A 22,870-nucleotide genomic window follows, 5' to 3' on the forward strand; every position below is an offset into this window, starting at 1 on the left:
AATATCCTGAGTTGGAAGGGACCCTTAAGGATCATCAAGTCCAACTCTTGACACCGCACAGGTCTACCCAAAAGTTCAGACCATGTGACTAAGTGCACAGTCCAATCTCTTCTTAAATTCAGAATATGGCACTGTAGCCAGTTTGCATAAAAAATGTTTCTTTTGATTTCTCTGATCATGTAATAGGAGTCAGGCACAATATATGAGTAGATCAAGAGTGAATTGCCAGACCTTCAGAAAAATAGGTATTTGGCTTTTGTGAGGCACAGTGAATTTGCTTTTATCACTGGACAAACATTAGGATAAAGGTAACCAAATTATTTTAGTAAGATGACATTTATTGCAATAGTAATCAATTTGAAAAAATAAATATAAAACTAATTGAGGTAACATAAGATAAAAGGTTATAGCTAGCAGAAGATCAGGGCCACGCGGACACCCACAGGCCTTACCTCTGACAGGGATTCCCTCCCACTGCCCAATGCCCAAGGCCCAGGACGCCATTTCAGCCCCCCAAATTCTGGGCCCGTCCCTGTCCCCATAGAGGTGCCAGGACGATGGCTGCCCATGGCGCCCCACTAGCCAGTCACAGCCTTGCCACTGGTACTCTGCCCATCTACCCCTCTTTGGTCTGGGAGCCCCCACAGGTCTCAGTGCCTGACCCTAGGATTGTGAGAATGGGAGCGAATTGCAGGTCTTTTCTAATACACCCACGTTACTCCACAGGTTCTTTCCTTAGGCTTAGCAGCCTCCACAATGAACCTGTGAATCAAAAGCTTAGCTATTGCACTTCCTGTATTTCATTTTTATCCCTTTTGATTAAATAAGTAATCATAGGTTTGGCAGGATTAGTATTAACACTCTCCATGCAGCTGGGACATGTTTTATTGGTCAATACTTTTTTCTTTTCTATTTGCAATCCATTTGCTGATGTCTCCTTATAGAACTACTTAATGGGGCTGTGGTAACCCCTTGTGCAGGTATACAAGTAACTATACTAAAACCATGGATAAGAGGTCCTGGTCCTTTTCACTTCTTTGCTGTCTTAAGTGTTCTCCTGCTTGTTTATTTCTTTTAAGTGTTAACATCAGCACTAGTAGTCCTAAATTTTAGGAAATCATGTTTTATTGAAGTATGCACACTTATTTTCTCACATTGCTCTTTCTAATAGTGTGGAAAGGTGCCAATCTACTAATCAATTGCTGATGAAATTTTGTGACTTTATGAATTAGATTATATGCTATGGTTTCCTGAGAAAACAATGACCTAGGTCATCCATTCCAACCCTAGTGTATATCTGTGAGATGAGAATGGATGTAGTTCTTGTGAATATGAAGAATAACTTCATTGTTTACCTAATTTCAGGAATCCATTTTACATCCAATTTAACCTTTTCCATATCCATATGCTATCCACTCAGTGTTCCTTCAGAAAACTGTTCTCAGAGAAACAAACAAACAAGCAAAGAAACACAAAACAAAAACTGTGAAACTGAAACCCATAGAAACATTTTTCAAGCTGTAGTAATTTCCACCAAGTTGATAAATTCTGCAACACGTAAGAATATTTGAACTGTGTAATATGAGGTTACATCACCTGGGCTAGAAGCACACATAAATGACAACATACAAAACAAATTTCTAAACCTTCCCAAACAGTGCTGAGCAAAGCTTTACAGCCTCCTAGATCACACTAGCATGTATTAGGTATAAATCAAACAAATTTTAAAAATTCATTTTAAAAACTCACTTTAGGAATGGCTTAGACTTTTCAAAAAGTTTTGGGTAGTTTCATATTTCATTACTTTCCAAACAAGCATTTAATACTCTATTAGTGTTCACAGAATGCTCTGGGGGCAATGTAATATGACATAATAGCTAAAAGTGGACTTTAGAGATATCTTAAGCCATAAACATAACCTTTTAAATTTGTACTTATCTCTGTTTCTGCTGGACTACAAAAAGTCTTTTAAAATTATTATACATTTGATGTAGAAAAGTTGGTGGTCCAGAAACAGACTCCCACCTGTTACAGACTGAATCTGAAATAGTATTTAGGAAGAAAATTAAAAAATGGAGTTTAAACTTAAAGAGCTGTTGTGTTCCTTGGTTGGTTGGTTGTTGTTGTTTTTTTGTTTGTTTGTTTGTTTTTTGACTGATTGTTTTATATAACTGGATTTTGGAGCTTTTCAGAATGCTTTTATATTGGAATAAATCTGTTGTGAAAAATGGTCCATAGCTTTCAGCTAACACTGAATAAGGAACTTTATTGTATCAGCAACGGTAGAACTATTCTGCATTTTGCATTCTGTTTCAAATTATAACTTCTGTCTAAAGCCTTCCTTTGTTCCTGCTGCTTAGCTTCCTCTTACTGGTTATACAAACAGTACAGTTTTGCTTGTGGATGAGAGATGGATTAAGGAGCAGATCTGAAGTGAGCTTAAAGATGTATGAGAAGAGCACAGCAGTCTATCATAAGGGTGCCATTTACCAGGGTCTAGGGACCGGGGGAGGTATAGTTTTCCAAGCCAACTCCAAAAATGCTGCTTCTTCCTCTATGCTTCAGTGAATACAGAAAGCAGAGGAGGAGAACTCCTCCCTTCATATCCCATCTCTGCCTTCTCCTGGACTGTACTAGTAACCTAGCACATATATCATCAATGGAAACTCACAGAGCAGATACTTGATTATCATTCCTTGAAGTTACTCATTCCATGAGTTACAACTGCCCCATTGTTTTCAGTTTACTCCATCCTACAAAGCATTTATCCTCCTAGGTATTTGGTCTATCATTTTTTATGTGGATGACTTCTACCCAAAGGATGACACAAATATGACTTGGCAATGTTATGAAGCCATTTTTTAAAAGCACCATCTTTACATACACTTGTACTTCAGTACTGAATCCCATTCAGCATTTGTGAAAGATTACCATCTTTTGTGTGATTTTCATCATTACTATTGCTATAGTACTGTAGTTCTCCTGTAGCACCTTTTAAAGCTCTTCTTGACTTTATTTTTTTTCTGTGTTGTGATTCCTAAGTTATCATTAGGGTCACTCCACTAATTCTGTGAGCAACATTTCTGTCACTTATTAAGTCAAATGCTTTTCCACCATGACACGGACAGTTTGAGAAACAGCATGGTTATACAATAAGATGGCAAGTTAAATTATTATGATCTACAGTCTAAGACATCATTTTGTGAATGGCTCAGTGTTGGTGTAGTATTTTACCTCCTTGTCTTGTTAATGTAGACACTAGTGGGAGAAAATTTATATTAAGTCTTAGTGTTTTTGGGTGTTTTGTTATCTGAGCACAAGTACAAAATTCAGCCATTTCAGAGCTTCAGTGTTGTTTTTTTTTTTAGAAGATTTCATCACAGATCTCTATTACTGTCAGCCACACACAATAATACTTTAAGAGCATGGTGTATTCATTTGTGTTTCTTAAAAAAACTGTTTATGAGCTTACAGCACTTAAGCTGAATGAGGTTTTGGCGATACATTCCACACTGTATAAATAGCAGTTCCAAACCACTGTCTTTGAAGCAGATGTGGTTAAATTACTTGTTGTGAATAAAGTATCAGAAGAATTAAGCCTTTTTTCTTCCTGTTCACAAAATGTTCTTAAACTTAAGGTAGTTTTTAAGAATAGCTTCATATTTGTATTTACTGAGAAGTTTGTATGAATAACTTTCTTCCTACAAGGGTCAGTCCTAGTTGTTTTCTGTGCAAATCCTAGTTGTTTTCCATGCATTATTTTTGGCAGGTGATTGATGTTTGATGTTGTGATGTAAATCTCTTTACATTGCTTATATTGTGCAGATGTAACTTTAGTTAGAAACATGAGAAAAGGGGCACATGGCAAAAACTTTTATTGTGAATGGTGGATAAAGGTCAAGGACTTAGGGAACTTACCAGCTCGTTGCAGGGACTCAGCTATCCTGGTATGCAAACGTAATTATATATGGCAATGTTGCTCAATGTCATATTTAAGTGCCTTAAATTAGAATAATAGAATCATAGAATATCCCAAGTTGGAAGGGACCCACAAGGATCATCGAGTCCAACTCCTGGCACCACACAGGTCTACCCAAAAACTCAGACCATATGACTAAGTGCACAGTCCAAATGCTTCTTTAACTCCAACAGGCTTGGTGCTGTGACTACATCCCTTGGGAGCCTGTTCCAGTGCATGACAACCCTCTCAGTGAAGAACCTCTTCCTGATATCCAACCTGAACCTCCGCTGTGGCAGCTTAACACCATTCCCTTGTATTCTATCGCTGGTCACTAAAGAGAATAGGTCGGCACCTGCCTCTCCACTCCCCACTGTGAGGAAGCAGTAGACTGCAATGAGGTCTCCCTTCAGCCTCCTCTTTTCCAGGCTGAGCAGGCCAAGTAACCTCAGCTGCTCCTCATAGGTCTTCCCCTCTAGGTCCTTCACCATCTTTGTAACCCTCCTCAGGACACTCTCCAACAGTTTCGCGTCCTTTTTGTACTGTGGTGCCCAGAACTGCACACGGTACTCAAGGTGAGGCCTCACCAGAGTAGAGTAGAGCAGGACAATCACCTCCCTCAACCGACTAGCGATGTTGTGCTTGATGTACCTCAGAATATCTTTGGCCCTCCTGGCTGCCAGGGCACACTGCTGGCACATATTCAGCTTGCTGTCAACCACAACTCCCAGATCCCTCTCTGTGGGGCTGCTCTTCAGTGTCTTGTCACCCAGTTTAGCCAGGGTTACCCCATCCCAGGTGCAGGACCTGGCACTTGCTCTTGTTAAACTTCATGCAGTTGGTGACTACCCAGCTCTCCAATCTGTCCAGATCTCTCTGCAAGGCCTTTTCACCCTCAACAGAGTAAAGAACTCCTCCCAGTTTAGTATCATCAGCAAATTTACTCAAAACACCTTCTAGTCCTACATCCAAATTGTTTATAAAAACATTGAAGAGAACTGGCCCTCAAATGGAGCCCTGGGGAACCCCACTGGTGACTGGCTACCAGCCTGAAGTAGCGCCATTTACCATAAATTGGGCAATGTTATGGACTTTCTATTGTAATTCTGAAGCCTACCTTTCACTATCAGCTCTGCAACCTGTAACCTAAGCCATTGTGTCAGTGGCTTTGAAGACCATGCTCCAAACAGTGTTAGTAACACTGGAAGCAAGAACAAACGGAATTGTAGGGGTTCTTGAAGACAGCTATATGGGAACTTCAGTCCTGTGACAGAAGTAACGGAGTGGAGGATCACATGCTACACCAAAGAGTTTGCCCAGGAAAGATTTTTGTCTGGGCAATTCCTGTTGTTCCTCTTGGGCAGCCACTGGAGAGATTCTCCTTACCTCTTTCTCTATTATTTTATTTTCATTTTTCTCTGAACTTCACATTAGAATCAGTGTGTGCTATCAGCTACAGACCCTGGCAGTACAGATTTGTGCAGTATGGATGTGTATGATCATCCTTTTTATATCTTTCCTCTGGTCAAATCACTGTTAATACAGCATCACACAGACAGCAATGTACTTTCAATATTTTTCCTAAATGCTTAAGAAGCCTAGTTACTAAACTGCAGTCATGATGTGCTCCTAATTTCCTTTGTTTGCTGTGTACTGAATATGAAACAGTGAATCTAATAGCTTTTGGAAACCATGGAGGCCTTGGAATTGAACTCTGCAAAGTCAAGAAGTCACTTATCATTTATATAAAGTGGGAAATAGTGCTGTGCCTAAAGCCTGAGCCTGGGAAGCAGGGGATTTGAGGTTTGTTTCCAGCTAATAGGAAGGTTTCTTGTTTTGTCTCATAGATCAGAATAAATAGTTCAGTTGGAAGGGACCTTCAAAGATCATCTAATCCAACTGTCTGACCTCTTCAGGGCTGAGCCATCAAACTTACGAAATCATACCTGAAGGAGAAAGATCATAAAGCTGTTTATGCCCAGATCATCTGAAAGCAGATGACTTCGTTAGAGCATCATTAAAATAATCTAATTTATGGTCTAGCTGGAGTATATAGTTTGCACTGAATGGTAGCACTCACATATTAATATGTTTCCTTAAAGTATGTTCTAAATAAAGGAGATTCCAATAACTAATTATCATTTTAGAGATAGTAGTCTTCATTAACTGCATCCATAGATGAAAAAGGCCGAAGAGTCAGAAGACTAAAACATTTGCAAGCCTTCCTCTGTGTTTAGCAGAAGTATTTGATGCTCACATAAAGGTTTATAATAATATATATCTATGTCAATTCATTTGTCCATTTGATAAGTAATTCCCTTCAGTCCTTACAGTTCTTTGTTGTGCATACTTTGAACTCAGTCACTTGCTGTTTTATCTTTTCAATTAAAAGTGTCAATGTTCTAATAAAACAATACATAAAAACTTTGCCCAGTTCCCTAGACTTCAGGAAAATACCATTTCTTACATGATTTATCATGTGCTGTGACAGAGTGAAAGTCTTGGTCTATAACTGTTTGAAGCACAATCCATGTGTGTGCAGTATTATGGCATACCATCTGTAAGTGCTTTCTTCATGTAGTACCTTTGGGAGCAGGCCATTGACACTGCTACCTAAAATCCACACAAAAAAATCCTACCTAAAATCCACACTTAAATATGTGTGACTGAAAAATGGCCTCCCATGGACAGTGAATTAATTAGTTGGTGGGGTTTAAAACAAGGAACCACTGTGCATATTCAAGGTAAAGTGGTCTTCAATCCAAAAGCAGTAGAAGAAATCATCAACTGTTATCTGGAATGGGGAAAGCACTCATAGACATTGATTCTCCATCTTTATGCATACCAGAATCAATGATAAGCATGACTCTAATGACTAAGTACTTCCTACAGAATCCTTAGTAATAAGCTATGTCAGAATATGTTCTTCAATATTCTATCAGATATCCAGATGCTAAGTCTATTGTTGAATTAGAGTAGCACTGACATCATTTACTATTATGTTTCATTTGTATGCATCTATTTTGTGGGTCTGGTAGTTCAGCAGCTCCTTAAGGTAGGAATTTATAGGAAATAGTAATGTTAGACAGAGAAAACTATGATGTTAGCTGCAAGAAACCTACTTTCCAAAAGTAGGCTTTTTGAACTGAGTTTTGTCTTCTGTCTAAGTGTGGTCTTAGTAGTACTTTGCCCATGAGCACACAGTTTGCAGACCTGGAGGACAATTCCACCATTATTTATTTATTTGTTTATCTCTTTTTTAACTGGCATCATATGAGCAATTGAAACTTCTATGCCATATGGTATTGCATCACCACACTGCCATGGCAAAACTTTGCAGGAAGTAAAAATCTCCCTTTTTCTTAAAGATGTTGGACACCTCTACCTGAATTATTTAGTTATTCTGTTTAAATTATAACCAGCTTGTGACCATACATCAACTTCCACTTTTCATCTGCATGTTCCATTGTCACACTTACTTTTTTGTGGAAAGATCGTAAATGCAAGTATTACTTAAACACTCTCACTGAGGAGCTTTGTTAATAATTTTAACTTTGACAACTCTTATATTGTTGTTTTATTTTCTGAGCACCAAGATCTTGTTTTTATTGAATCAATATCCTTTGTCATTCTTTTTTAGGTCTCTAAATATTCCCCAAAGTTTTCCTGAGTGTTCTCCTTTGTCAGTCAGGTTAGAAGCTTTTCCATTCATATTTGCCCTTTCCTGATAATGGATACTTGTAACAGGGAATATATTCTCCCACCTCTGTTCAAAGAAACACCAAATCTTCTTCCAAGACCTCAAGGTCTTCTCATAGGGGAAACTGGAATACCAACTGGAAAATACCTGAGGTGTGACATCTTTCCTCTTCCTAACAAAAGCTATAGGACAGAAGTTTCCCTTTTTTCTTTCTAGCGAGTCTTTTTTATCTTCCATATTTTCAGGTGATCTCATTTTATCTTCCTTTGCTTTGTGGCACACTTCTGTTACTTGTTCTGTTTTGGTCTAGCTTTTTGCTCTGTTTCTAATGTTGCCTCTTCCTACTGAAGCAAGTGGATAGAGCTGACCTTTCTGGCAAGAAAGGATGGTTAAAAGTTGTAAGACATCCCTACAGTTTCTGGGTAAGGATAAGGGGAAACAATAACAAAACCTAAAAACCTGAAAATAAAACCTAAAATAAAATCAAAAAGACACTTTTGCCAATCTAAAGCTTGATACAAAACATTTGGAAGGACAAATGAAGGTGTGTGAATGATTTTAGGATTTCCAATGTTTCAATGTAAAACAGGGGTTTATTTTTTGGTATAACTTTATTAAATCCATTGCCTTTTTACGGCTTGTTTGCAACACAGTTGACACCTGTCTCTCTTGCCTTTGACATTAGTAATCACGTGGGCATAATAACATCAAGGCATGTGAGTGTGAGCATCAGTTTAAAATAACACAGATGTCAAGTATATAATCATGTTTCTCTGTTTCAAAATCATGTAAACATTCAATATAAAAAAAGAATTAGGAGGACTGCATAGTTAGCTATTAAAAATGTAAATGTTTTTTAACATTCCAATTTTTGCAATACTGGAGTGTAGATAACACTAGCCTTTCTGCATCTAGGTAAATCAATCAGGTTATGGAACTTTTCTTATTTTTAAAATCTGTGGAGGGATGGAGAGAGTCAGGGAACTAAAAGCTTTAACAAGAATATATTTATTTTTATAACCTAAAGAATGAACAGTTGGTTGAAACTACAGAAAATGAAACCCAATATTGGAGAAAGTGGTTTCAACATCTGATTGCAGCTAGTTATATTTATACTGTCAGAATAGTTGAAAAAAACCTACACAGATCAAACAAGAGGGACATTTTTGAAAAGCAAGGAGCATATAACAGCTTGTACAAGATTCTTGGAAAAGGATGCCTCAATTTAGGCTCTAAATGGCCAGATGTTTAGGCAAGTGTTTTGCATCCAAGAGATAGTGAATGCCCCCGGTAGGTATTGCTGGGTATTATACTGTTCTGCAAAATCAAGTAGACTTTCTGTAAACTGAAATGGCCAATTTTAGGCAATCATTTTAAGAAACTACATTAAAATATATGAAATAAAATGAATCTTTTCTGCATTATAATGAATAAGGTAAAATGAACTGTTCATTCCTTTGTGTAAACGCTGGAAATTTTCACATTATTAGAATTAGCAGTGGAATATCTCTTATACCAAAACCAGCTAAGATGTTCCAGATCTGCATTCTAGATCAATAACTGACTGATACTGCCTTTTTATGGAAACAAACAAACAAAACCAAAACCAACCAAACAAAAATTACAACAACAAAAACAAAAACAGTACAGTTTTATTGAATTCAATGGTCTTTACTGACAAATTTTATTGACTATCCAGTAAGCTGTATAGCTGGTTCTAAAATCGCTCTGATTACTCTACTGACATTTGTTTTTCTAAAATTTGACCTGTCATTTGTTGTTTGTTTGTTTCCAGTTTCCAGCCATATCTGGGGCTTTTAAACTGTGCAGAAGTGAAGGATTTCTGCAGATAAGGGATTGTTGTCACATGACATGACTTAATGCAAAGTTTCTCACTGGATTAAAATGCTTATCCAGTTGTTGTCCTACCTCTCTACAATCCATGCTCTGTATTATTTGGCAAATTTGGGATTATTGTGAAACATTAGTTCTGTATCTTCTGAGAGCAAAGCAATGGAGAAAACCTTGTCAGCTTCCCTCTAAAGAAAACTCCAAAGGAAAACAGTGTGAAAATAAAGCAAGATGTTAAAATCAGCAGAAGGTCTTTTCTTGTTGAGACTTTATGGGATGCCAGGAGGTTTCTTTTGCTGTGACCTGTTACATTCATTTACCATGTACAAGGTACTGTGTTCCTTCAAAGAGCTGCACTCTGACAACAGGAATGAAAGATGCCTGTTTTCTGTTTGTGGTAGCCACTGTCTGGGTTCAGATGGGAGCCCCAGTGGGTGTGAGGATGTCCCTCCCCGTGGACAAGCCACCCCACCCAATGCAGGGACAAAGTGAGGAGCACAGGGGATGGCTGGAGCAGGCTCTGTGCCGGTCCTCACAGGAGCAGTGGGCAGATATGCAGCCTTGCCTCAGCCATGAGGGATGGAGACTGACTTTATCTAGGGACGCAGAGGGAATGTGGATAATTTATTGCATCCCAGGAAGCCAATAAACATTCCTGAGCTGAGAGAAGACTGGGGGAAAGGATGTCCCCCTGCAAAGGCACAGTAGGCAAGGGGACAGGGAGAGATTTATTTTGCTTTTATATTGTCATTCCCAGAGGATAGAAATTTTTGCTGTTCAGAAAGTGACTTTGTTTCAGTAATCAGTCAAATAAAATCAAGCTATAGAGTTTTAAAATCTCCTTGGTATGCTTGTTTTGAGGAAAAGGTGTAGCCAGAACCACCTCAAATCTTTGTCTGTCACAAGGTCAAAAGGAGAACAATGTTGCTGTTTCTACAGCAATTTAACAAGAAGGAACCCTGCTGCTCAGCTTCTCTTGAGACTGATACTGTTCAGAATGACACTGATACTGTATAGGGATACCTTATAAAAAAAATAGACCATTTACCTTGAACGTATCTTGTTTTGTCATGTTATACTATAGAAGCCTGCAAATACCATAGAAAATTCTTTTAAACCATCTCTTTAGCTTGTTGCAGGAGCAGCTGCATCACAAGAAAAAAAGCATGCTTGAGTTTTTAAAAACAGCGGTAAAAATTTCAGTCTTTCAGATCAATTTGTTCCAAGACTTCACAGTTGTTCGTGTAAGAAAGTTTTCTCTGGTTTGTGACTGAAATCCCCCTTGCTGTGAGTTTAGCTTGCAGCCCTTTGTCTTATCGTACTGGATGTGAAGAACAGCATAATAGCTCTCTCTTCATAGCTATTCTATGTGTATTTGAATCATCATCATGTTTCCCCTAGCCATTTTTCCTCTGATTATATAACTTCAATTCTTTCAATATTTCTTTGTGTTTAAAAATCTCTGATCATTCTGCTGCTGTTCTCAGGGCTCTCTGTAATCAATTCACAACCTACTTGACTTAGGCTCCACAAGGTGGATGTTTTTCTGCAGCCTTGCCAGCAGTGCATGAAACAGAAGAATTTCCCTTTGCCACAAAAGGGGTGCACCAACTTATGCATCAACTTATGTTTGCAAAAAGATCTATGATAAATGTGAAACAGATTTATCTTCACAGGAAGATCCAGGGTAGATCTCATATAATCTACTATAATCTAGTGTTCTGCATCTGAGATCCTTCTTAGTTTTTTTCCATCCTGTATCTGTGCAGTTGATTGCAGTTGATTACTTCTACACAGGAGAAGAGCTTGGAAAACAAGAAAAACAAGAAATGTTTGTTTGTCTGTTTGTTTGTTTGTTTGTTTTTTCCAGGCAGCACAACTCCTGGCAAGAGCTGTCAGTGTATGACTTAACTTTATTCCTGGTGGGAACTCAACCTGCATAGAACAGTCTATTAAATGTGCAATTGCATGTTGACCTCTACTTGCTATTCATTGTATCTTTAGGATTGTAATAATGGCCAGCTCTTAAGGATGAGTTGGAGTTATTTGTCCCTCACTCCCTCATAAATGCTATTGCAATAACAGATTACCAAGATTTTTTCCTCATGCTGGAGAGCTAATTAGATTCAAGTATTTTAGGGAAGCTCTGAGTTTACTAAAGAACACATATGCAAATTAACACTGGGAAGAGGGGAATGATAACAATCTGGAGCCGTGTCTTCAACCCTGTGATTGACAGACTCAACAGGAACATCTGGTAAGTAACTTGATGACAGAGTCTGCATATGCACACTGCAAAAATTGTAACTGTGGTCTGTAGAGGATAAGGGCTCCTTAGATCTGACATTATATTTACCAGGCTCACGCTTTTCTAGCAGGAGAGGCCCTTCACCTTCTACTGTAAACATAAAGAAATCAGAGGCTCTCATGCAGGGCTGTTGGCAGATCACCATGAACTTGTTTCAGCCAGAGCACACTTCGGCGTCATGGTCAGTGAAAGTCTGCGAGCTTCAAAGGTAAGTCCTGTGCTCAAAGAGAGACATTGCGATGACCCAGGACTCCTGGCAGATTTGGTTTCAGTTATTGGAAGATTCTCAAAAAATTCAAAGGCACGTCAGCTCACTTCAAACTTCAGCAAAGAGCAGGAGATCTCCTACACAAAGTGCAAAGTGTAGCGCTAGCAGTCCAGGGAGAGCCTGCATCTTGATTTCACTAGAACAGATGTTATCTGCAAGCAATTAACATACTTGTCATCACCAGTGAAATAGATACAGAATTCTTCGAGGGTTTTTTAATCTACCCTACAGAAAAGTGTTTGTGCACAAAGCAAAATTTCCACATTAGTATTAAAATAACATTCAGTGAGGCAAGCGGCATGTGTCACTTTTTCAGTTTCTTCCAGTTCCATTTTTTTCTCAGAGCAATGCTGTAACACTTAGACCAGAACTGGAGAATACATTTCATCACAGACATGCATCTTTTAACAACAGAATATTTGATGGCTGTATTTTTTTATTTTTTTTTTACTTCAAGGTTGTTATTTACAAATGATGCTCTCCACTGTGCACAGAGCAGTAGCAGGTATGTATCCCACTCTCATGAGTTTCACCTCAACATGACCTCAGTGAACTCCAAAGAGCTGCTTTGTGTTTACATGGATATATGAGAGACCCGGGGAAATAGCCGTGTATCACCATTTCTTTCTGTTTTTTAAATTCTCTGTGCTTTACAGAAATTACATCACTAATAATTATAAGACCTTGTTAAAATAATTGTTTTAAAAATTGTATACTAACCAGTTGTCCAAAGAATCTTTTAATTAGCTTAGATGAAAGATGAGATCTACTTCACAGGTCCTCTGTCCTTGCTGTGAGTCGTTGCTCTGTCTAGGGTCTCTGTTTGTAATGACCTGTTCTACCAGATGTGCTTTGCCTCCCAGTAACATAGACCTTCATTTGTGGAACAGGGGAAAGAAAAAAATATTTGAAAGTTTTTTGGAAGTACTGAGTTAGTGAAGGATTTGAGAAATTAAACATTTCCCTAGCCTGCTATTTTCAGAATCAGCATTTTCTAAGCCCTGACAGCATAATGGGATCATTCCCATTGCCCTGATCACTCTCATTAAGTTCATTTGCTGCAGTCTTAGAGAAACAAAATGATTTTGTAATGATGGTGCTGGAGAAGGGGGAAAGAGCTGTTCTCAAGACTGTCACAGGATTCTTGTGTGATCTTGGTTGAGTCACTTGATCCTGAGTTAGTTTACCTGTAACAGAAGCCTCTAACTTTTCTCATCTAGGAAAGCTCTGCAGAAAAGTAATCGCTTATTACATGCCTGAAGTAACAGGGCAACTCTTGACTTGGACTTCTGTGTGTGACACAAATAATATTTTATGCAGGGAGGCAGGAAACTTGAATTCTTTCCATATCCTTATGAAAGGTTATTTAATGTCTCAGCTACTCAGTTCAATGCACTTCTGAATTAAGCAGTGTTAACCTCACTTATGGAAGGTACTTGCTGTTAGAAGATCAGAAGTAGGCAGCAAGCTGTAGCATCAAGAGCTAGTGAAATAGAGAGACTTAATTTGGAACCAAGCTGCTCTGATTCCATTTCATTTAATCTGTCCTGCCCAAACATCCTCCAAGCTCTGCTTTGCAGCAGCGTCCTTGTTGATTAGTGAAAAGGAATTTAGTAGAAAGTGGCTGTCATGCCAGAAAGTCTTGGGGGCACTGAATCTGGAATGAGCCACACTTATTTAAATCTAGCTAATGTAGTAACATCTTGAAGCAGCCCAGGGCAGAAAAGTTTCCTCTAAACAGAGGTTTCTAGCCCACAATTCCTTGAATATTTTTTTGTGAGTAAATGATCCCGTGGCATGAGCTCTAATTAAAATCATATCAGGGCTGTTCTATATTACCCAGCACAATCTCTGGAGTTTGCTTCTTCACCTTCCTCCGCCTTGCTTGCAGAGCCCTCCTTGTTTACATTCCAGCCTCACAGACTATCAATGCAGCGAACCCATCTAAAATGAACCACATGAATGACATGAGGAATGCCTGAAAGAATGAAGTTGTTGTACTGCAAACTGTGTGATATATTATAGCACAAAGATGGTCTGGCAAAGGAAGTCATTTGTGCAGCAGTCCTTTAGGTACCATGAAGGACGGAAACAGAGGATATTAAATGATGACTTCTGAAATTCTAATCACAAGCCATGCTTTCCTTTTGAGTGATGTCATAGTCATGACAAGAGGGCTAGTTATAAAGCTGTAGGGTTGACACAGGATCTCTATATTTACATCCTTTTGTCTCAACCAGCAATGAGAGAACTCTAAATCTTGTAGAGTTATCTAGTTAGAGAAGATAAAGATAACACAAATCAGTAATTTCACTGGAGATCTAATTATTTTCATGGTGAAATATAGAAAGCTTTGCTTCTCTAATGGGGGGCAGGGTGAACAACTTGGAGACCATCTACTTGCTTATAGTACCAACCCTCCTTTCAGCACTTTCCAAAAATTCCCATTATGTTTTTGATTATGCCCCACTACAGTAAAGCTATGCGGTGCCTTTATCTTTCTCTCTCCTTGTTCTCTTTTTGTATGGAGAAATTGTTTTGTCCCTCCCATGAGGGAGAAAAGAAAAAGAGGAAAAAAAAAAAAAGAAAAGAAAAAGAAAGAAAAAAAAAAAAAGAAGAAAAAAAAAGGCTATGTAAGCACAAATAGTCTTCTACTACTACTTTTTACTGTCTTCATCTTGTAGCTTTGCTGATATAAAAATATAATTAGAAATGTAGTTACTCTCCAGAACTATTGAAAAGCAGAAAAGGAGTTTCAGGGCTCACATTCATTTGGGTTAATGACAAAGATAAAACAAAGAAGACATAAATTGTGCTTTGATCAAGCACTTATGGAGGCTCAGTTGCAGATGCTTGGAATGCTGAAAATTTTAGAGCAGTAGAAACTTTAGTAATTGCAGCATGGCAATGGAGTGCTTGTTTTGTTGCTGTCTATGACAGTCACAGTATCCTTTGAAGACTGCAGTCAATAAGTGCCGATAGGTTGTTTTGTGCCAGGAAATGCAGGTTGCCAGAAGCAAGTGTTTAATTGTTATTACATACATAATATTCAAAGTGAATCTTGTGATCCGCCCTATACCAGTGACAACATGCATAAAAGTGAAAAATCATCTCTAGATGTCATAAAAATACAGAGATGGGTGAGGGAATAGCAATATCAGGACATTTGGAGAACATGTCTATTGTAGCAACACAATGAAGTTAAACTTGAGAAAACATTAAGTATGAATTGTCAAAGGCTGGGAGCATCTTAAGAAGCAGTCCTGTTTGATGGAATGATTTACTACTTGTAGCTGTGGTTGAAAATTTTGCTTTCATGTTTTTGCTTCTTGCTAATAGCCATGTTCTCTCCAAGATGACTGAGTTTGCTCTCAAAGTTAGATGCTGCAGGAAAAATAAAAGCATTTAACAATACTTCTAGAAGATTTATAGTAGGAGTGGCTTTTTCTTTTAAGTTTTATTAGGGTGATGAGCTGAGGAAATTATCTGCTGCAGCTACAGGTTCAGAATCCTCCATCCAGATGAAGATGATAGTTTCTGCTCCATTAACACCCAAGTGTCATCCTGTATTCCTTCAGAGTCCACAGGAAGGGCCCTCTTCTCAAAATGTTCAAAATCAGTGTGTTAATTCAATATAGTTTCTTTCTAAGCACAAATGCACTAACTGAACTGACAGAGACTATATCACCACAAATGAAACCTAAAATTTGCTGTTTCATTTTGAGAAGAGAAGCAGTTGAATATTGATTATTGGGCTGAATACTGCAATATCCTGTGCATATGCTGTGGATAATGCTGCTAATTGTTATAAAAATATTTCTAGCAGATACTGTCCTACATCGGGTAAAACTGTGGTTAGTCGAATCAAATGTTATTAGCAAGTAGCACAAAAATTAGTGATGCCGTGAGAAGCAGCAACCTTCATCTATTGTTGAAAGTCTGTTCATCTAAACACCAGACTTGTTTACACAGTTGAACAGCAAGCCTTATTAAGGATAACGAGCGCCCTGTACAAAGGGTTATATTCTTTCCAGAAGAAGGGTTATATTCTTTCCAGAATACAACCCAGAGGGGCTGTATTCTGGAAAGAAATACAGAAAAGAGCTTGACTAACCATCTGATCAGAAATTAACATTACAATAGCACAGGGTATTATCCCTATATGCTCTGACCAGAGGACATTCTGAGTAAAAAATTATATTTTCCATGTGAACTGTGTTATTTGAATTAATCTCTGACTTTTGTGCTCAGGATTTATCATAGCAATGCCAGAAAGAAACAGACATATTCAAGGGAGTAAAAGTGGAGTATCAAGAATTATGAAAACTGTAGAAACACTCCTTAACACAAGAGTCCTAAGAAGTTCCACCTATTTTTGTTTGTTTATGCCTGATGTTAGTTTGCTGACAGCCCTTTGATACTGGGGAAAGGTAAGATTTTAAACAGGAAAATGTACATAACAAGATTAAGTGTCTGAGCATTAACTGAAGTCAGACGAAAAGTACTCATTGTACATCTCAAATTTTCTGTCTACTTTCTATAGCTACATCTGCATGTGATGTAGCTTTGGGGTTAAATGATTCAAGACTCTTCCTGGGCTATGTTAAGAAAACAAAAATGGCTAAAGTAAGTCTTTTGATGAAGTAGTTTGATGAGACAATATTGATTTAAAGAAGTTAAAATCTTTTGCAAAAACATCCCAGGTTTGAGGAATTGTAATTGTACCATGGACAGGATTCCATCAGAGCAGGAACAGCAGTTTCCCTGGCTAAGTTTGTTCTGATAAATGAAGTGCTCTTGAGACCATTCTCTGGCATTAAAGTCTATTGAGATAGAAGATCCTATGCCCATATTATGAAGATCTCTTATTCTCCACTGCACAGTAGCTGCAGCCTGTTTGCCTGCTGGGAACATTATGTAGGCCACGTTAATTTCCAGATCATACCCGAAGATATGTATTTTTTTGAAAATGGCAGCTGCCTATAGCAAAATTGTTACTGGGATTGTTCTGCTTTTCTGTGGGCAATCAAGTTTCTAATGCCCAGGAACAATTCCTGGCACCATTGAGCTGATTAGAGCAGATGCAATTGAAGTATGTTTCAGGAAATCCTAAGCCACCAGGGCCAGTGGTTTCATGCTTCCTCACCCTGTGAACAGACCTGTGAACCAGCTGTGTTTCCAAACAAGACTCTAGAGTTTAGCAGCAGAAACTCACTGAGACACAGAAGAGATACTTTGGCTGACATCCTCCAATAGTCCTGGCAATGTATTTCACTTCCTAACCATTTTGCACCTTGTCCTGGTTTCAGTTAGAACAGAGTTAATTTTCTTCCTAGTAGCTGGTAGAATGCTATGTTTTGGCTTAGGATGAGAAGAGTGCTGATAACACCCCAATGTTTTAATTGTTGCAGAGCAGTGCTTATACTAAGCCAAGGATGTCTCAGCTTCTTGCTCTGTCCTGCCAATGGGCAGGCTGGGGGTGCAGCAAGAGCTGGGAGGGGACAGACCCAGGACAGGTGACCCAAACTAGCCAAAGGGGTATTCCATACCATCTGACGTCATGCTAAACAATATTTAGGGGTGGCTAGCCGGGGGAGGTGGGCCGGACTGCTCGGGGTTAAGCTGGGCATCGGTCAGCGGGTGGTGAGCAATTGCATTGTGCATCACTTGTTTGTACATATTATTATTAGTAGTAGTATTATCATCATTGTATTATTGTTATTGTTATTGTTATTGTTATTGTTATTGTTATTGTTATTGTTATTTTCCTGTCTTATTAAACTGTCTTTATCTCAACTCATGGGCTTCACTTTCCATTTCTCTCCCCCATCCCAGAGAGGGAGGGGAGGGTGAGCGAACGGCTGTGTGGCGTTTAGCTGCCGGCTGGGTTAAACCACGACACACCTTTGATTCCAAAATGAAAAGGGGAAAAAAAAAAAAAAAAGACTTAAAACCTCGGACATCAAAAGTTTCATTAGCTGCCAAAAATCATAACTCTTGACAACTTTTGTAAAATCAAATCAGAAGTCTGGTGAGCTAGGCTACCTCCATTTCAAAGTGCCTAAATATAAGCACTTTTGGTCTTGATTTTGCAGTGTCTTGATTTTCCAGAAACAAACTCACTCAGAATTATCACTGTTTTTGGAAAATCTGAGACAGAAGGCATTCATTTTTATACTCTGCAGGATCTGCACTTTTTTTTTTTTTTTTTTTTTTTTTTGTGCTGCAGTGGCTTTGTACAACTACTAAGTGAAACTGCAATGAATTGAAGAATGTTGGAGACTCCTAATTGCACTATGTCTTAGATACAGGATAATATTATAATATGAAAGTCTGAGTGGTTGGCAGCTGAACACAGAAGTCCCAATGGGATGTGTGCCCTATAGCCTAAGACAAGAGATCACACTTGATATTTGCAGCTTATGTGCTATCCCACACAGACTCCCAGCAAGTTGCATTTTTTAACAAATAGTTTTATATGCCACATCCTCACCATTGATCATTCTGTCAGAGACTGAAAAAATATTCTATTAACTTGTTTAGACTGGTTTCCCAATTGCTAAATAGCATTTGCTATTTGATGTTTGATCGTTTCATCTGTTACGGCTAATGTGATAGAATGCTTTTACATAAGTATTATTTAAATGTTTTTTTTTTTGTTTTTTTTTTTTTTTTCTCAGTATGGTGGAAGGAAAATTGGGCATAGAAGAATTTAAGGAAATTAAACTTTTATTACCCCAAACCGGGCATAAAAAGCTATGAGGGTTATGTCTGAGAAATTACTGATATTAAAAATTCTCTTCAAATTCCATTGGGAGGCGTGTAAAAACATTTATTAAAGTGGGTAATCTCTCTGTAAAAGAGCTGGTATCCAATACCCTTTCAGAACTATGTGGACTACCTCCTCTGTTATGCACACTCACATAATACCCTGTGGCAATGACAGTGGTTGCTTACACAGAAAAATAATACTAGGAAAGTGTTTATGCATTTGTACTGTATTGAGTGTGATAAATGTTTTTCCCTCTCTGAAAAACAAAACACTTGCATTGTCTGCTTTTGTTCTTCATCTCCTCCCATTTGTTTTGTTTCTCTTAGCTGGAAATGAGAATAACAGCTGACTCTCTGTGGATTGCCAGTGGTCTGTGGAGGGTTTGAAGGCCTCTATAATATCTTTGAAGCTCCTTTTTAAAAATAATTCTGTCCCAGTTCATGTGAAAAGCTGTATAATTCTTTCATCAGATCATAATTGTTGCAATGAAAGGACTAGACTTACTTTCTATCTCTGTCAATACTGAGGCTTTTGTGGCCATGTGGCCTGCTGGACATTCAACATTCTATGTTTCCAACCACAGAAAAAGACCAAGAGCATTTGTCTAAAATGAAAGCTTGATGTCAGTGGTATAATGATCTTCACCCAAAGTAGGAGATGTTATTTATCATTTCAGGTTGCAATAAAAACATAAACATTAGTTTACTTGCCTGAGAAGCATCTGAACATGGATCTAACAGAAATGTAAGTTCAGACATTCTACATTATTTAAATACTGTGCACATTATCTGAAATAGTGTGGAACTTTACAGCTATCAGAACCCCCAGTTTTTTCAGTAGAAACTTGAGGTTTTTCGTTCTTCTGAATGGGAAATCAGCACAGAGGGAATAGATGGGTTATGGTTCAGCAGTGTAGATCACTCTGTTGTTGTATCCTGTTCAGGGCAAAGTTAGAACAAAATTGAACTGTGCATCACAGCAAGTCAATCACAAGTGGTTGGAAACTAGCAATGCAACATGAAACTCGTGAGGTACTTTGCCTTTAGTCACAGAAATTAAATCTGCTAGAAAACATGGAAAATCACAGATTGTTGGGGTTAAAGGAAGAAAGTTCTAACTAAGTCCTGTGAAATTTCACTAACACTGAGTGATTAGAGGTTTAGTAAAGACAATTTAAAGAATATAAGTTTTCTGGAGGTAAAGAGTTTTTTTTTTTTGTTTTTTTTTTTTTTTTTTTTAATCTTTCTGGCAACATTACTGAAAAGACCTAAGTAGGATGCTCCTCAGATTAGCACATTGTTATATTCAACAGTTTGTGTTTTCACATATTTTTTTAATAGTTTTTATCATTTCTCGGTAGTGGATTTTCATTAGTAGCTTGATTTGGCATGATCACTAATGTAAAGCACTACAACTTAACTGCATCTTGCTAAATAAACACTACATCCATTTACAAGGCAATAACTACACAAATTGGAGGAAGGGCCTGGCCCATAAGGTAATCAAGTTATTATGAAAGTAATATGTCCTTTTTCCTTTCTATTAAGAACAGAAGTGGGAAGAAAAGTTGTTATATGCCAGCGTGGCCAATATATAATAACTTTTTCATTTTACTTAAAAAAGTGTTGTTGTGTTTTGTTTTGTTTTGTTTTGTTTTTTAATAGTTTATAATAAAGAACACAGAGAAATATTCTGTATTTTATTAGTTACACCAAAGTCATGTTGGCAAGTGAAGAAATAATAAACTAAAATTGCTTCATGTGTTTCCTATTATATAATAAGCTGGTGATGCAAAGGACAAGCCTGCCTCACTCACTAGCCAGTCTGGCTATTACAAAACCGTGAAGGAAAAAGGCACCATTTTTTTCACTGAATGAAATGACAAAGGTGTAACTATTCAAGATGAACACAAACCGGCTTATGGGACATATTGCAAGTTAATACGGAGGTTGCTGTGACTGGTGTTCTAGTATGGCACTGCCGAATAAGGTTTTGTCCAGGCTGGATGAAAAACCTGCTGTTCACAAGCATTAGTCATTATGTGTTAATGTCTGGTCATTAGTCATTATGTAAAAGTCTGGTGTATGTAGGGCACTGTGATTTTCTCTGCAGGGCTACTCTCAATCCATTCATCACCCCAGCCTGTATTTGTGTTTGGTATCACTCTGGCCCAGATGCAGGACCTCGCACTTGGACATGTTGAACTTCATGAGGTTCACACAGGCCCACATCTCAAGGTTGTTCAGGTCCCTCTGTGTGGCATCCCTTCCCTCCAGTGTGGTGACTGCACCACATAGCTTGGTGTCATCTGTGAACATGCTGGGACAGCATTCAATCTCACTGTCCATGTCACCAACGAAGATTAAATAATACCAGTGCTGAGAAACACCACCCATCACTGGTCTACACCTGGACATCGAACCATTGACTGAAGTTCTTTGAGTGCGACCTTCCAGCCAATTCCTTATCTACTGAATGGTCAATCCGTCAAATCCACATCTCTCCAATTTAGAGAAAAGGAAGTTATATGAGACAGCATCAAATGCTTTTCACAAGTCCAGGTAGATGACATAAAAACAAGGCCTTTCTGAAGTTCCATTTAATTTTGTATATTTAAGAAATACCAAAGGGAAATACATGTTTAAATATATTTCTTTTTCTAGACTGCATTATTTAATTGGAATATTTTGGGTGTAACAGTGTCTTTTGCTAAAAACTTCTACAGAAACTAAACTACCATAACATAGGAAGGAAGATCTTCACACAGATACATATCTGGTTAAAAATTTGGAAGAAATGGACAGGGAAAAAAATGTCACTTTTCATACTTCATGAGGTTATGCATAGAGTACCACAGTAATATGTGGTACTGAGCAGAAAACGACAAGGTACAGCTTTCATAGACGATTCAGGGAACAGGGAACAGTGAGATGACAAAGTTTGCTGCTGATGCTGATTTACTTAGGGCAGTAAATCTGTCTTTGATAAACTACCAGGGGCACACAAATCTGAGAGCTGGAGAAATAAATGGCAGCAAAAAAAATCAGTGTAGATAAACACACCTGGAAAAGTAACAATCCTAATTTTATTTATAGAATGATAACCTTGGAGTTGACAAATGGAAATAAAAAAATTCTTGAGAGAAACAGCAGTATCAATTCAGCGATCCCTCTTGGAGAATGAAGTGGACATTTTTGTTTTTCCAGTGTATATCAAAGACCTTGGTGTTACCCCTTCTGAAAGCGCGCATTGAGCCTTGCTCCTCCCCACCAAAGAGGATGCAGAAGACCTGGGATGGCTAGAGAGGTGGTTTACATGGGTACTCAGAAGGACAAAATGCTGTCCTGATGTGGAATACTAAAAAAAGGTTTGAACTCTTCTGCATAGAAATGAGATGACACAACATGGGTGGTATTCCGTAATCTCAAAACTGTGATAGATAAGCCTAAATTACACACACTCCGAAGACTCTGCTAGAAGTGGTTCAGGGTGTGACTGGTTCCTGGCCACTGCTTACTGCCCTCCTGCCTGAGTTCAGAACCTCAGCAGCATAGTCAGTAGCAATAGGAAAGCATGCATGATGGGACTGTGTCAGTACAAATTCTAATAACAGAAGTTTGTAATGGCAGTGGGTTTAGTCTGATATAGTGAGCTTTGTGATAATTGTAATTCCATTGCAATGGAAAATGGCACATTTTGCTGTGGGATGGATAGTTTAAGTTGACAGCTGAAGTGACAAAGTGAGATTATTTTAAGCTCACATATTATAGATTCCTTGGAACTCATCTAGTCACATTATTTGCATCCAAAAGACTATGAGAATTAAAGTACTAAGCCACTCCCACATTTTTAAACTTATTAATATGTTGAAAAGCAAAACCCCTTACTTGAGTCCATTTGGAATTGAGGCTTTTCTTTTGTTGTATATAAGGTAATTTAAAGTTAATGGACATTTTGTTGTGTTCTCATGAGAGGAGACAGTCTGCTATGATACACAGTTTTGATTATCAAAG

This window comes from Aythya marila (genome assembly GCF_965140915.1).
Source record: "Aythya marila genome assembly, chromosome: 3".
NCBI lineage: Eukaryota > Metazoa > Chordata > Aves > Anseriformes > Anatidae > Aythya > Aythya marila.